The sequence below is a fragment of the Bos grunniens genome, chromosome 5, assembly GCF_055505025.1.
Source record: "Bos grunniens cultivar Pamir isolate PY7600 chromosome 5, Bosgru_T2T1.0, whole genome shotgun sequence".
NCBI lineage: Eukaryota > Metazoa > Chordata > Mammalia > Artiodactyla > Bovidae > Bos > Bos grunniens.
The window spans coordinates 44,102,803-44,114,982 of NC_141169.1; the positions used below are offsets into that span (position 1 = coordinate 44,102,803).

General features: G+C 39.2%; 1 pseudogene; it reads right to left on the reverse strand.

Moving 5' to 3' along the window:
* Window positions 1–577: 577 nt before the first annotated feature.
* On the reverse strand, window positions 578–881 carry LOC147371822 (large ribosomal subunit protein eL36 pseudogene; annotated as a pseudogene).
* Between the last annotated feature and the right edge of the window lie 11,299 nt (window positions 882–12,180).

Here is a 12,180-nt window from a genome sequence, read left to right on the forward strand (position 1 = left end):
CATGAAGGGACTTCTGGAGTAGTTGCAAGGTTTCTTTTTCATAATGGGGTGGTGGTTACAAGGGTGTTGGCTTTTAATAATTCACTTTTATACATTTATTTTGTGTCACTTTCTGTATCTGTGCTTTATTTAATAATAAAAAGGTTAAAAAAAAAAAACATTCTAGAAAAGAAGTTTCTAATTGGCCTAGTATGGTGAACAAGGATATCTGTTGGTTAGGGAAATTACAGTCCCACCATATTGTATTTATAGGATTAAAAGCTATTTCCTAAAAGATACTGGAGTTGCTATAAGGATTGGGCAAAAGCAGCTAGGCAGCCTAAGCCCACTACCTTTTATTACAGTACAGTTACCTCAGAAATAATTCCATATTGCATATTAGCATTTGAACAGGGAAATCAAGATAGATTAGAGTCAAGATAACTCCTGGCTCCTGGTCCCCCAAGTGGTGTAAGCCAGTCATCCCCTCTGACAATTGATTTTCTTATAGGCCCTTGACTTTTTCTTCTCTCTCTCTCTCTCTCTTTTTTTTTTTTCTTTCCACGGGAAGGTTTTATTACGCACAGAGGGAAAAGGCTCAGTCCTTCTTCGCTACCACTTTCCTCATGGTGGCCAGGACATTGCTCAGCTCCTCATTCTTTCTCTTGGCAGGAACGTGTGTCCCCACCCTGTTCTTGATGAAATTGAGGGCCAACTTGTCCTTGGAGACTTTGAACAGTTCCATGAGCTGCCACTCATCAGGGGCGAAGCCGCACATGTCCTGCACAAACTTGGTGTGTTTGGTGAAGCGGTGGCAGCTATGTCTCAGTTTGCTCACTTCTTGTTCTTGGTCACCTGTGGCCCTTGTTGAGGCCTATGGCCACGGGATGGCACAGAGCCATGGCTGATGCTCTTCAGTGGCTGCCATGGGAAAAGCTACTTTTTCTTTTGTTATATTTGCTTGAAAGAATTTGAACTCAGAATAAGTAGTACTAATTGTCTTTGATAATATCAAAATCAGAAGTCAATACTGAACAAAACAAACCAGGTTTAGACATCAGCTATGTTGGCTAATTAAGGCAGTTGGATACGCAATCATTTGTTCATAAGGTACTCCCAACTTCTGCTGATCATTTATTGCTATTAGACAATGACTATCTGAATAACTATGGATGGTGTTCCTGAGAGCCTGCCTCAGAGTCTCTGACTGAACACATTCATTCATAAAATATTTATGGACTATAAATGGCCAATCAGAACCTGAGAAGATGCTCAACATCATTAACTGTTAGATAAATGCAAATGAAAACAACAATTAGATACCATTTCACACCTACTAGGATGGTTAAAAAAAGACAGATAATAGCAAGCGTCAGTGAGGATGTGAAGAAATCGGAAATCTCATTAATTGTTGGTGAAACTGTAAAATGGTTCAGCCATTTCACAAAAACAGTATGGCAGTCCCTCAGAATGTTCAACACAGAATTTTCATGTGACCCAGCAGTTCCACTCCTTGACATATCCCCAAAAGAATGTATCATATGTGTCCACACTAAATCTTATATGTGACTGTTCATAGCAGCATCTTCATAATAGCTCAAAAAGTGGAAAGAACCCAAATGTGCAGCACCTGATGAATGGATAAACAGAATGTGATATATTCATACAATGGAATGTTTTTCAGCCACAGTAAAAGAACGAGACAAGAAAAGACCACACATTATATGATTCCATTTTTATAAGATGTCCAGAATAGGCAAATCCAGAGAAAAATAAATTAGTGGCTTCCAAGGGTTGCGGGGAGGAAAGAGGATGACAAGTGTTAATGAGTGAAGGATTTCTTTTTGAGGTGATAAAAATGTTATAAAAATTATGAACTGGCGTGACTATACTAAAAGTGAATTGTGCACTTTAAAACAGTGAATTTTATGGTACATCAATTCTTTCTCAATAAAACTGTTACAAAAAATATTTATTGACTGCTCATTCTGTGCTGGAAAAATCTTCTAAGTTCTGGAAATAATGTAGTGAAGACATCAAAGACCCTGCTCTCAAAAAGCTTTGAATAAAGAGATGGATCTGCTGAGTCCAAACTTATGTCCCTGATAGACTGCACATAGATGAGGGTCCTATCACTTTTTGCCAAGGGAAAAATTTGTCAGGGTAGTTGACCTCAATAGTAATCTTCACTCTACCCTTTTCTGAAGCTTTTTCCACTAAGAAAATATAAAGAAGAAATTGTCAAAGAAGTAGAAAAGAAGAATAAACTATCACAGATTACAAGAATTTCAAGAAGGTGAGAGTGAAAGAAATCTAATGCTGCAGAAAGGTCAAGAAATATAAGGATCAAAAAAATAGGCTTTGGATTTGACAATTAGGATTTCACATGATAATCTCTTAGTACAGTTTCAGTGGAATGGTAGAGGCAGAGCAATTTTGTAATGGTTGTACATAGCCCAGTGCTGGATATAGAGTAGTTGCTAAAGAAATATTTGTTGGATTGAGAATAAGTATGCTGTGAGTTAAGTAAAAAAAATAAAGATAATGCTTATGACAAGTTTGTATGAGAAGGGAAAATAGGTAGTGGGTGGTGTTTGGGAGAATAAGAGTTAAGGAGTTAATTTTTTAGTATGAGAGAAATTGATTGTAGTCTGAGAATGTGTTGCTAGTAGGGAAGAAAAATTTGAATGTAATGGAAAGAGAGAAAGTAGCAAAGTCTGGAAGAGGTGGGAGGATCCCTCTGAGATTAAATTATTCCTATAGATGCAAGAATATTTTCAGAGATGGGAAAGAAGTTTAAGAAATATTATTTGATGACTTCAAGTTTCTTTATTAAGCAGAACGCTAAGTCATCTTCAAAAAGTGAGGTTAGGTAGTAGAGGACAAAGACGGGGCCTTGAAGATAGCAGTAAAGATGTGGAGAGAACTACAAAAAGTGGAATATAAATTTGTCCAGGACAGAAGAAAAGATTGCCAAGGCACGTTGATGTTTCACATGTAACTAATAAAATTATTCATAAATGTGCCCAAATGCTTGACAGTTTGAAGTTTTGGGGGGCTTATTTTCTTTAAATGTTTTTCAGCAGTTATTTAACTTCAGAGATAATAAGATAAAGAAGGCAAGTTAGTGCTATCCTTATGGATATTATTATTTTCAGAACTCAATTTAAGATTTCAGTATTTCAGATCGTAAACAATACTTAATATTTTTTTCTTTATAAAATGGTCAAACATAACATGTATAACTCAGAGGTCATCTTGGTTCTCTGGGGCCACCAAAGACATGGATGAGGTTGATTCAATCCATCACTATTCTATGGATTGTAGATGTTCATTTTCCTAGAGTTTTATATGTGTCCCTTGAGGTCTTGAGACCTCATAATTATTTCTGGCTCTAAGTTCCTGCTTCCATCTACTTAGTCTAGTTTACAAATTATGCATCTTCCTGTTCATGTTACCTGTTTTATGACATGTTAATCCAGCTGTAGACTTTGGTCTTTTCCCCAGTAGCCATTTAAAACATTCAAAGATTTTATATGTAGAGATGACTTTAATGAAGGTGGTAATGTGCAGGGATGCTCATCATTTCACAGTAACAGAAAACAGCCCAACTTGATGTCAGCCTCCTGTATTTTTCTTACTCTTGTGACTTTTCTTGTCCTCTCCTTTAAGGAACACAACTTCAATTTGTCCAACTCTATAGTGATAGAGTAACTTAGGTCTCCATGTCCCCTACTCCCAAACTCAGTTTTATACATCTTGGCCTGTCCAAGGCCGAAAAATGCTCACAGAATAAATGGGCCTTCTTTAGAAGTCTTTTTTTGCATCCCTCACATTAGTATTTAACCAGTTTCATTGGATTCCTTTTTGTATAACTGTCATTGTCTATAAAACATCTCAGGCTTTCAAAGCAGACTATATTTTTCACGAAGGCACCAAAGTCACACATAGCTTCTTCAGTGTTTTAATTTAAGCTGCGATATCATTGAGTTTTGTTTAGTTGCTCAGTCGTGTCTAACTATTTTGTGACCCCTATGGACTGTAGCCCACCAGGCTCCTGTGTCTGTGGGATTTTCCAGGCAAGAATACTGGAGTGGGCTGCCATTTCCTATTCCAGAGTACCTTCCCTACCCAGGGATCAAATCTGCGTCTCCTGCATTGCAGGCGGGTTCTTTATAGCCTGAGCCACCAAGGAAATAGGAGTGTCTAATTGACTATCATGGCACACCATCATTACATATTCTTTAAAATCCCTATGCCAGATTTACTAATCCTCCTTACCAAGAGAGAGAAAAAAACAGAATTTGCTTTGGTAACAGCTATACACCAGTTTTCTTGGATTAATTCAGCTTTCCTCTGATATAGCTAACAAGGTCCTATCTCTTTTCCTGAGGGAGGGTAGTTTTGAGCTGTGTGGGGAATCAAGAATGCTGGACTTTTGTCATTAAACCAACCACTACCTGTTCATATCAGTTAAGTGACATAACTGAATCTAATTGTTTGTTTATTGCCCCCTCACAGGGATGAATAAAGAAGAAAAGGGTACTATTTGAGAAAATTGAGAAGTGTAAAGTAAAATCTTTCATATAATATATGAAAGCAATGAAGTGGCCCAGTGAGTCCAAGGTGGTACTCTCGGGATCCAGAAGGAAGGAAGGTGATAAGTACATAATTACATGCTGTCTTCCCCAGTGGATTGGTATCTAACATACCAACAAGAGTAAACAGGAAGTAGTTAACAGGGCATAAGAAGAAACCCATAATTTGAGCAAGCCAATGTTTTTATTTCAGAGGAAAACACCCTCTTAAGACTTTTCAGATTCAGGGGCTTTTCAGATTTAGGGTGGTTCAGCTGTTACATTAATGCAGTTCTAGCTTAATAAAAAATATTTCACTCTATGACTACAGAATGAGACTAGAAATTGTTACAATAACATTAATGAAAGTAAGACAATAAAATGTCTGAGGCATGAATAGTCTTCAAAAAGCCATTACTAACAGCAGTTATCCACTGCTGTCATATGGAGTTGTAAGGACTAGAGAAAGTGGAGAAATCACCACCTGTATGAGCAGCTTAAGCTTAAGTGAAAGAGTCCTTGGGTTTTGTGAAGATGGGGAAAGGGCCAGCTAGAACATCAGAAGATTAAGAAACCTGGGGAGACTGCTCAGCAGGCAATAATACCAGTGGCCACACATGCAAGAACATCTTAACTAATACTCCGTGTGTTGTTTTAACTCTGTGAATGCCAGTAGCATTGTATTTCTGTTGTGGACACTGTAAATTATAAACATCGATGATCAGACTTTTTCTAGAACCTTCTGAGGAGTAAGAGAACACTTCAGAAACAGAAGACTGGAATTGATAATTGAAAACAAAAAACAAATGGAATATTGATTGAGCTTGAGATGTGTGGAAGACCAGTTAGTCACAACTGAATTCTGGATAATAATGATAGTAACTACAATTTATTATCTACCTTATACCAGGTACTGCACTATACATTTTACAAATGGAAACTCATTTAATTTACATAATAAATGAGGTATTTTCTCATGTTTACAAATGAAAAAAATTGAGGTTAAATAGATGTGTTTCAAAGACTAGAATCTGTAACATAAATGGAAAGTTCCAAGAAGACATGGTTGTACAGGAAAAGCTTAATAAATCCTAAGCCCAGGGACAGATTAGATGGCGTTATCTACTTTGTGCTTTGTAGCAGAGATTGACTTGAACCAAATTTGGGATATTAGTGGAGAAGTCATTAGTAAAATGACTTGCCTTGCTACCTTTTCAAGCACTCATCACTCACTGATATTACTATGCTAAACAAATTAATAGAATCTCAAATCTCAAATGGAATTACATTCTAGTGAAGGAAGCAGATCATAAACAGTAAACAAATATTAAAGTAATTTCAGATTATGGTATTGTATAAAGAAAATGTGATGGTGAAATGGGGATGGTTAAGTTTAATTAGGGTAGTACCCAAGGAGGCAAAGTTTGAGGCTGCAATTCATGGGGTCGCAAAGAGTCAGACATGACTGAGAGACTGATCTGATCTGATCCGCAAATAATTGAAGAAGTTGGCTATCTGAAGATCTGGCAGGAAAACATTTCAGATGAAGTAAATATTTGGGAAATCTTAAACTGTTTCAATATTTTGGTGAATAAAAAGCACTTCAGTTGGTCTTGGTGTTTCCTCTAAATCTTTTAGTATTCAAGCACTCGGTGGTCTAATTTGTGTCTAAGATCCCACTATAAATACATTTGGTGGCCTCCTAATGGAGGCCTCTTGTGACCTTCTCAGCTTATGTCTCAGCTTCTAGAGAAGAAAGGCTTTTAAATAATACATAGCTGAGGTAATTGTTTATAAAGACAACTGCAATGATTCCTTCCATCTGTGTACAAGTGTTTCTTTGCAACTATGACCTTGATACTTCTCTTATCAAGAGGTGAAAATATTTCTCCAGATCCTTGAATCTGGGTTGACCTTGCCTTCTTTACTTACAGTGGAACTTAGCACTGTGGTACTTCTGAGTTTAGGCTTCAAGAGGGCCTTGAAGCTTCTATTCTTGTCTTCTTGGAACACTGACACTATTGTACAAAAAAGTCTCAGTCTGCTTGAAAATGAAAGATCTCATGGAGACAGAGAGACCTAATCAAAGCCATCACTGACCACCAGATTTCTCAATTAAAAATAGTTTGGACCATGCATACTTAATGGCCTCCAGACGATAATTTCTACAAGTAACCATCAGCAAAATGAATGAGATTAGCAGAGGAACCACCCTGCTCAAATTTCTGACCCATAGAATTATAAGCAAATTGAAATGATTATCATTGTTTGTTATGCAGCAATAAAGCATTAAGAAACTAGCTAGATTCAGGCTTTGCTGCAAGAGCAGAGTGGAAAGACTAAGACCCTGAGCTCATCTCCTCTCATGGGCACACCAAAATTACAACTATTTACGGAGCTACTTTGGATGAGAAAGACAGGGATCTACCAGAAAAGATCTTCTACAACTAAAGATATAAAGAAGGAACCACAATGACATGGGTAGAAACAGTAGAGTCATAGTATAGTTAAGATCTACACCCCCCAGGTAGGCAGCTCACAAACAGGAGAATAATTACAATCACAGATGTTCTCCCCAAAGAATAAGGCAGCTGAAGTTCACATCAGGTTCTCCAGCTCAGGTGTCCTGCATCAGGAAGATGGACCCCCAGAATATTTGACTTTGAAAGCCAGTGGGGCTTACTTTCAGAGAAGGCAATGGCAACCCACTCCAGTACTCATGCCTGGAATATCCCATGGACGGAGAAGCCTGGTAGGCTTCAGTCCATGGGGTCGAGAAGAATCACGACTGAGCGACTTCACTTTCATTTTTCACTTCCATGTATTGGAGAAGGAAATGGCAACCCACTCCAGTGTTCTTGCCTGGAGAATCCCAGGGATGGAGGAGCCTGGTGGGCTGCCGTCTATTGGGTCACGCAGAGTCAGACACGACTGAAGTGACTTAGCAGCAGCAGCAGGGGCTTACTTTTAGGAGACCCAGAGGGCTGTGGGAAATACAGACTCCCCTCTTAAGGGTGCACACAAACTCTCCGGAACCCAGAGTAGAAGCAGTAATTTGAAAGGAGCCTGGGTCATACCTACCTATTGAGAGTCTCCCAGAGAGGCAGAAGGAAACTGGATCTCACACTAGGGATGTAGACAATGGTGGCAGCCATTTTTGGAAGCTCATTCTACTGCATGGATTCTGGTGCTAGCAAGCACCATTTTGAATTCTCCCTCTAGCTTATTAGCTTTGAGACTTAACCCTGCCCCTGCCCACCAGCCTGTAGGTACCAGTACTGGGATACTTCAGGTTAAGCAACTAGCCAGGTGGTTACACAGTTCTCACCACAAGAAGGCAGGTTGCCTTAAGACCCCCCTGAGCCCACAGCCACTCCTGGACATGGCCCTGCCCAACAGCAGATGGATACCAGCTACAGGACAACCATAGCCCCATAGCCTGCCATGGCAGGACCCAACCCAAGCACTAGCAGACCAGCACCAGCCCTGGGACATGCTGGGCCCCAACCCCAGCCAAAGCAATCTCAAGAGTGAAGTACAGAGTTGGAGGTGTCACGCTCCCTGACTGAAGATTATACTACAAAGCTACAGTCATCGAAACAGTATGGTATGGGTACAAAAACAGATGCATAGGTCTGTGAACAGAATAGAGATCCCAGAAATAAACCCATGTACTTATGGTCAATTAATCTATGTCAAAGGAAGCAATAATATTAAATGGGGGAAAGGCATCCTCTTCAATAGATGATTCTGAGAAATGTAAAAGCTACATGTAAAATAATGAAATAATGAAATTCTATAACACCATATACAAAAATAAACTCAAAATGAATTGAAGACCTAAATGTAAGACTGTAAACCATAAAACTCCTAGAGGAAAAAAGGCAGAACACTCTTTGACATAAATCAAAGCAGTTTTTTTTTTTTTTTTTTGGATCTGTCTCCTAAAGCAAAGGAAATAAAAGCAAAAATAAACAAATAGGACCTGATTAAACAGAAAAGCTTTTTCACAGTAAACTATTGACAAAATGAATGGGAGAAAATATTTGCAAATGATATGACCAATAAAGGGCTAATGTCCCAAACATAAAAACAGCTCATACAACTCAATATCAAGAAAACAAACAACCTGATTTGAAAATGGACAGAAGACTTGCATAGATACTTTAAAAAAAAAACACATGTACACCCATGGCTGATTCATGTCAATGTATGGCAAAAACCACTACAATATCATAAAGTAATTAGCCTCCAATTAAAATAAATAAATTAGTTTTTAAAAAAGAACATGAGAAAAAGAAGCTATGAAGATAGCCAACAGACACATGAAAAGATGCTCAACATCACTAATCATCAGAGAAATTCAAATTAAAACCACAATAAGATATCACCTCACACCTGTCAGAATGGTTATTATTAAAAAGGCAAAAAATAACAAGTGTTAGTGAGGATGTGGCAAAAAACCTTCATGTACTGTTGGTGGGGATGCAAATTGGTGCAGCCACTATGAAGAGCAGCATGGAGATTCCTCAAAAAACTAAAAATAGAACTACCATATGATCCAGCAATTCTACTCCTGGGAATATATCTGAAAAAAAAAATGAAAACATTAATTTCAGTAGATATATGTACCCCCATGTTTATAGCAGCATTACTTAACAATAGCCAAGATAAGGAAGCAACCAAAGTGTCCATCAAGAGATGAGTGAATAAAGAAGAAGTGATATATTCATATTGTTGTTGTTGTTGTTTAGTTGCTAAGTCATGTCTGACTCTTTTGCAACCCCATGGGTTGTAGCCTGCCAGGCTCCTCTGTTCATGGGATTTCCCAGGCAAGACTCCTGGAGTGGATTGCCATTTCCTACTCCAGGGATCTTCCCAATCCAGGGATATAATCCATGTCTCCTGCATTGGCAGGTGGCTTCTTTACCACTGATCCAACAGAAGAAAAGCTATGACAAACCTAGACAGCATTTTAAAAAGCAGAGACAATCACTTTGCCAACAAAGGTCTGTATAGTCAAAGCTATACAGTTTTTCCAGTAGTCACATACAGATGTGAGTTCAGTTCAGTTCAGTTGCTCAGTCGTGTCTGACTCTTTGTGACCCCATGAGTTGTAGCACGCCAGGCCTCCCTGTCCATCACCAACTCCCGGAGTTCACTCAAACTCACGTCCATCAAGTCAGCGATGCCATCCAGCCATCTCATCCTCTGTCATCCCCTTCTCCTCCTGCCCCCAATCTCTCCCAGCATCTGAGTCTTTTCCAATGAGTTAACTCTTCTCATGAGGTGGCCAAAATACTGGAGTTTCAGCCTCAGCATCAGTCCTTCCAAAGAATACCCAGGGCTGATCTCCTTTAGAATGGACTGGTTGGATCTCCTTGCAGTCCAAGGGACTCTCAAGAGTCTTCTCCAACACCACAGTTCAAAAGCATCAATTCTTTGGCACTCAGCTTTCTTCACAGTCCAACTCTCACATTCATACATGATCACTGGAAAAACCATAGCCTTGACTAGACGGACCTTTGTTGGCAAAGTAATGTCTCTGCTTTTGAATATGCTGTCTAGTTTGGTCATAACTTTCCTTCCAAGGAGTAAGCGTCTTTTAATTTCATGGCTGCAGTCACCATCTGCAGTGATTTTGGAGCCCAGATGTGAGAGTTGGACCATAAAGAAAGCTGAGCACCAAAGAATTGATGATTTCAGATTGTGGTGTTGGAAAAGACTCTTGAAAGTCCCTTTCACTGCAAGAAGATCAAACCAGTCAATCCTAAAGGAAGCCAACCATGAATATTCATTGGGAGGACTGTTGCTGAAGTTCCAATACTTTGGCCACCTGATGTGAAGAGCCAACTCATTGGAAAAGACCCTGATGCTGGGAAAAATTGAAGGCAGGAGGAGAAGGGGACAACAGAGCTGGATAGCTCAACTGGTAAAGAATATGTCTGCAATGCAGGAGACCTCAGTTCAATTCCTGGGTTGGGAATTTCCCCTGGAGATGGGATAGGCTACCTACTTCAGTATTCTTGGGCTTCCCTGGTAGCTCAGTCAGTGAAGAATCTGCCTGCAATGCGGGAGGCCTGGGTTCAGTCCCTGGGTTGGGAAAATCCCCTGGAGGAGGGCATGGCAACCCACTTCAGTATTTGTGCCTAGAGAATCCCTATGGACAGAGGAGCCTGGTGGGCTATAGTTTATGGGGTTGCAAAGAGTTAGACATGACTGAATGACTAAGCACTGCACAGCAGCATACATATATGTATATGCATGTATGTATATGCACACACACATACACACACAGAGCAATGGAACACTATTAAGCCATGAAAAGGATGAAAATTTTGCAATTTGCAACAACATGTATGGACCTAGAAGGTTTTATACTTAGTGAAATTAGTTAGAGAAAGACAAATACTGTATGTTATCATCTATATATGGAATCTAAAAAGTAAACAAATGAATATAATGAAATAGAAACAGACACACACATATGTGTATCCAGTAATTACCTGTGGGAGAGACAAGGGGCGAGGAGCACAGTAGGCAATTAAGAGATTCAACCTACTATGCATAAAATAAGTAAACTTATAAGGATATACTGTACTACACAGGAAACACAGCCAATATTTTATAATAACTTTATTTTTTTTTTTTATATATATATATTTTTTAAACTTTACATAATTGTATAAGTTTTGCCAAATATCAAAATGAATCCGCCACAGGTATACATGTGTTCCCCATCCCGAACCCTCCTCCCTCCTCCCTCCCCATACCATCCCTCTGGGCCGTCCCAGTGCACCAGCCCCAAGCATCCAGCATCATGCATCGAACCTGGACTGGCAACTCGTTTCCTACATGATATTTTACATGTTTCATTGCCATTCTCCCAAATCTTCCCACCCTCTCCCTCTCCCACAGAGTCCATAAGACTGTTCTATACATCAGTGTCTCTTTTGCTGTCTCGTACACCGGGTTATTGTTACCATCTTTCTAAATTCCATATATGTGCGTTAGTATACTGTATTTATGTTTTTCCTTCTGGCTTACTTCACTCTGTATAATAGGCTCCAGTTTCATCCACCTCATTAGAACTGATTCAAATGTATTCTTTTTAATGGCTGAGTAATACTCCATTGTGTATATGTACCACAGCTTTCTTATCCATTCATCTGCTGATGGACATCTAGGTTGCTTCCATGTCTTGGCTATTATAAACAGTGCTGCGATGAACATTGGGGTACACGTGTCTCTTTCCCTTCTGGTTTCCTCAGTGTGTATGCCCAGCAGTGGGGTTGCTGGATCATAAGGCAGTTCTATTTCCAGTTTTTTAAGGAATCTCCACACTGTTCTCCATAGTGGCTGTACTAGTTTGCATTCCCACCAACAGTGTAAGAGGGTTCCCTTTTCTCCACACCCTCTCCAGCATTTATTATTTGTAGACTTTTGGATCGCAGCCATTCTGACTGGTGTGAAATGGTACCTCATAGTGGTTTTGATTTGCATTTCTCTGATAATGAGTGATGTTGAGCATCTTTTCATGTGTTTGTTAGCCATCTGTATGTCTTTTTTGGAGAAATGTCTATTTAGTTCTTTGGCCCATTTTTTGATTGGGTCATTTATTTTT